Source organism: Tupaia chinensis, unplaced genomic scaffold (assembly GCF_000334495.1).
Source record: "Tupaia chinensis unplaced genomic scaffold, TupChi_1.0 Scaffold142961_1, whole genome shotgun sequence".
Lineage (NCBI taxonomy): Eukaryota > Metazoa > Chordata > Mammalia > Scandentia > Tupaiidae > Tupaia > Tupaia belangeri.
Window position 1 is genome coordinate 934,272 of NW_006202806.1, and position 4,983 is coordinate 939,254.

Consider the following 4,983-nt stretch of genomic DNA (forward strand, 5'->3'; position numbering starts at 1 on the left):
GTCCTGGGTTAAAAATCCTTTAAGTCTGGGTCAGGAGTGGGAGGGGGAGACTTCTGGGTGCTTTGCATTGTGGGTAGTGACTCCGGAAGTGAAAGTGAGGACCAGGACGTTGAGTCAGCCGTTTCTCTGGTGCCTCTTGGTGACCCGGAGCAAGTCGGTAATTTTGAGGATGGGTCCATCCTCTGAGCGTTGTTCGTTATAGCACTGATTTTGGCTTCCTGAGACTTGGTGTCCCTGATTGTGGTTCTGAAGATTTGCCGGGTGCCCACTGGGCTAATCACTGCCGGATTTTCAAGGCCTCTGCACTTGCCCTCCATGGTCTCGGCTCCGGAAGACGTTCGCCTAGGCCTTGGTAACATGGCAGAGACACAGATGGATAAGGCCCAGAGGTGCGTGACCCTTGAGGACATATTCCTGTTCTTCTCTCCTGAGGAGTGGGAGTTGCTTGATAATGCTCAGAGACTCATGTACTTTAATGTAATGCTAGAGAACTTTATAAATGTGGTCTCACTGGGACTCACAGTTTCCAGATCCCAAATAGTTACCCAACTGATGCCAGAGAGAGAACTCAGGTTTTCTGACGTGTTATACCTAGCTGCAGCCCAGGCAAGGATGACAAGGAGGAGGTCTGGCCCTGGTGTGGAGGAGGAAGGTACACCTTTTCAACAGGCTATTTTTGGAAGAGGACTACAGATGAGAAATCTTGAGGCAGTGCCTTGCACTCAAGAAGCCCACCCCTATGACATGTGTAACCCAGTCACTAAAGACATTTTACATCTGGCTGAGCATCACAGAACACCTACTGGGCAGCAGCCATCCATATATAGATCATGTGGAAGAGACTTTGATTTCAATGTAAGCCTTGACCAAATCCAGAGGCAGCAGAGTGGAGTGAAATTCTCTAGAATGGCAATGGGCCAGACCTCATTTGTGAAGAGTTACAGTTGCCACATGTCAGAGGAGGACTTTCTGGCCAACTCTGGAATTGTCCAGCACCAGATCACTCACAATGGAGAGAGACCACACAGGAGCACTGAGTATGTTGAGGCCATTCACACTGGGCAAGGGGTTTACAAGTGCAGTCATTGCCTGAAAGCTTTCAGTAACATGGACACTCTCGTTCAGCACCAGAAAATCCACAGCAGAGAAAAGCTTTATGAGTGCAGAGAATGTGGGATATCCTTCAGCCACAGTTCCTACTTAATATCACACCAGAAAATTCACAGCACAGTGACGCATAAGTGCAATGATTGTGGACAATTCTTTAATGATAATTCCAGCCTCTTTCTACACCAGAGAATTCACACAGGATCAAAGTCTTATGAATGTGCTCAGTGTGGCAGATCCTTTAGCCGAAAATTCAGCCTTGCCCAGCACCATGTAACTCACACTGGAGCAAAACCTTTTGAGTGCAATGAATGTGGGAAAATCTTCGGTCGCAAAGATAAACTTATCCAGCACCAGAAAATTCATAGTGGAAAAAGACCTTATGTGTGTGGCAGATGTGGGAAAACTTTTATCCGTAAAGATGGGCTTATGGGGCACCTGAAAACTCACAACAAAGCAGTCTTTTAAGTGTGATGAATGTGGGAAATCCTTTAGCCACTGCTGCTACCTTTCGGTGCATAAGAAAAGTCACAGTGAAGAAAAGCCCCATGTGTGCAACGAATGTGGAAAAGCCAATATCAATAGGGGCCAACTTGCTCAACACAAGAAAATTCACACCAGTGCAACACCTATGGAAGAAGTAAATGAGGCAACTGAAGCCTCATACACCAGAGATGCCACGCTGAAGCAAAATGTGTTCAGTAATGTGGCAAACTCCACAGCAGAGGTTCCCACTTTGCCTGGCACAATGAAATTCACACTGGAGGAAGATCTCGTGACTGGGCACTTTTACTGACCCTTTGTCTGCATCTTTTAAGTACCTTTAGGACCAGATTACATATTGGTGAGAGGCCTTATGAATGTGGGGTTTACTTAATTACCGTTATAGCACTATTTTCTTTTAATGATTTATTTCAATAGCTGTGGTTAAGGATGCGTATTAACACATTTTGCATTTTTCTGTCGTTATCTTCTATGTAAACAAGATTAATATAGTATGCGAAGGTGTTCTATTTTTATGGATTAAATGTTCACACTGGAGGAAGGCCTCATGAGTGGGCAATTTTAGTGACCATTTACCTATATCTTTTAAGCTCATTTAGTACAACAGACTTCACACCAGAAGGAGGCCTTAAGAATGCAAGGGATACTTACTAATTACTGTTCTAGCACTAAGTATTTTCTTTTAATGAGTTATTTCAGTAGCTTTGGTTAAAGATGCATATTAGTACATTTTGCATTTTTTGGTCTTTATCTTCCATGAAAACAAGATTAATATAGTATGCTAGGGTGTTCTAGTTTTATGGATTAAATGTTCATACTGGAGGAAGGCCTCATGAGTGGACACCTTTACCTGTATCTTTTTTTATTTTTTTGGAGAGGTTTTTTTGCTATAGGGCACGTGCGCTTGCCAGACAGATAGAGACAGAGAGATAGAAAGTGAGAAATCGCCCCCCGTGGGGGAGGGCCACACCGCAATCCCTTCTCCTCCATTCTCCTCTCGGGATCTTGGGTATGCACGCACATGTGCCGGCGTGAGTTTAAGCCACCAGGTCCAGGACTCGAACCGCAGTCGACTACATGGGAGTCCAGCGACATAGCCATTATGCTAACTGCTGGTCTCCTTTACCTGTATCTTTTAAGCTCATTTAGGATAAAAGACTTCACACCAGAGGGAGGCCTTAAGAATTCAGGGTATTTATTAATTACTTTTCTAAAATTGTCTTTTCTTTTGATGAGTTATTTGAATGGCTTTTGTTCAAGATACATAATAACAAATTGAGCATTTAACATTTTTCTGTCTTTATCTTTCAGTAAAAGAAGATTAGTATAGTATGCTAAGGTGTTCTATTTTTATGGATTAAACATTTGCACTGGAGGAAGGCTTCCTGAGTGGGCACTTTTAAGCGACCCTTCACCTGCATCTTTTAAGTTCATTTAGGATGAGAGACTTCACACTGTAGGGAGGCCTTAAGAATACAGGGGTACTTATTAATTACCATTCAAAAATTGTCATTTATTTTGATGAGTTATTTCAGTAGCTTTGGTTAAAGATGTATATTAACACATTTGACATTTTTCTGTCTTTATCTTCCATGAAAACAAGATTAGTATAGTATGCTAAGGTGTTCAGTTTTTATTAATTAAATGTTCACTCTGGAGGAACGCCTCATGAGTGGGCACTTTTAGTGACCCTTTACCTGCATCTTTTAAGGTTATTTAACATGAGAGACTTCACACCAGAGGGAGGCCTTAAGAATGCAGGGAAAGTTTTTAATTACTATTGTAACTGTAAGTCTTTTCTTTTGATGAGTTATTTCAACAGCTTTAGTTAAAGATACATATGAACACATTTTGCATTTTTCTGTCTTTATCTTACATGGAAAAAAGATTAATATAGTATGCTAAGGTGCTCTACGTTTATGGATTAAGTGTTCACACTGGAGGAAGGCCTCACGAGTGGGCACTTTTAATGACCCCTTTACCTGCATCTTTTAAACACCTTTAGCACCAGAAACTTCTACTAGAGAGAGGCTATAAGAGTGCAGGGATAATTTTTAGGTACTGTTCTACTCCTAAATCTTTTTTTAGGAGTTATTTGAATAGCTTTTGTTAAAGATACATATGAACAAACTTATTTTTTAGCATTTTTCTTTTTTTATCTTTAAGTAAATAAGATATTAGTAAAAAATATTAAGATGTTTTACTTTTATGGATTAAAACAAACAAAAACTTTTAACATAAACAAAAAGTACAGGAAGTATTTGTTCAACATAGAATGACTGCAAAAGAAAAAAATCTGAGAGAGTGACCTTTCTGAGGGAGCCAACAACCAGAAGCTGAACTCTGTCCATCTGGGCATCTACACTGGGGAGATTTTCTACAAGTGCCAAGTAGGTGGGAAACTTTTAGGAGCTAGATTGCATTTTTTTTTTAACCTGCCCAGGGACTTTACCTGAGTTATATATTCGTTAGTGTTTGCTGCAGAAATCATTCCATTTCCAACAGCAGATGGGGGTCCACTGTGTCAGTTACCTCAGTGTGCTCAAGGAAGGTAGACCTCTGCTCTGTCTCCTATTCCCTGGAGGGAATCATGAGTTAGTTGTCTTAATGAACTGGGGAGAGTGTCCTCATTCTCTCCCCAAAATGGTTTCAGCATAAACATTACCCAGTTCCTATTAAAAATATCTGAGCTAGACCTGCTGTAAGTTTTAAAGGTTTTCCTTCATCATCGTCAATATAGAGTTTATGTGCTAGCTAAGATGGATTTAACCAGCCTCCAAATCACCTAGCCTTAGAACTTCCTACCCTATATTGTTCTGATTTGTTGAATGACTTATACAATGGTTTGTGCCTTATCGTGTAAGCTTTTGCTTTGTACTGTTCACTAGGTAAAATAAACTAAAAAAATAATTGAGCTTTGCTAGCACAAAGAGAGAAATACTTTATGTGAGGGATCCCAAACTTTATGTGCTTTAGAGAGAACAACAGGATGGCAGAGAACCACTCAGTCCATGATATTGGCCTGGTGTCAACATTGCTGGACTTTGTGGAAATATCTTGTAACAGTTTCTTCACCTTGTGGAGGTCAGGCTCTCCTATGAGCCCTGAGTTCACTCTGATGAAGGAATAGTTCATATGACAACCTCTAGGGCTTCTAGAGGCAGTGTGAGTTTAGTCCCTTTCTCCCAGGGACTGTCTAATATTGCCCAATCCTTTCCGTTGAGGTATAGGTGTCTCAAGATCTTCCCAGAAGTCATGGCCCCTGAGGTTTAAAATCTGCTAGGCAGATAGGACTTACTGGTGTTAAGTACGAAATATACATGGTACTTTTTTTGTTGTAATTCATACAATATTGTCATCTTTCTGGACATT

General features: G+C 40.9%; 1 pseudogene; it reads left to right on the forward strand.

Moving 5' to 3' along the window:
• The first annotated feature begins 315 nt into the window (after nt 1-315).
• Nucleotides 316-1,903, forward strand: LOC102486422 (zinc finger protein 772 pseudogene; annotated as a pseudogene).
• The last annotated feature ends 3,080 nt before the right edge of the window (nt 1,904-4,983 follow it).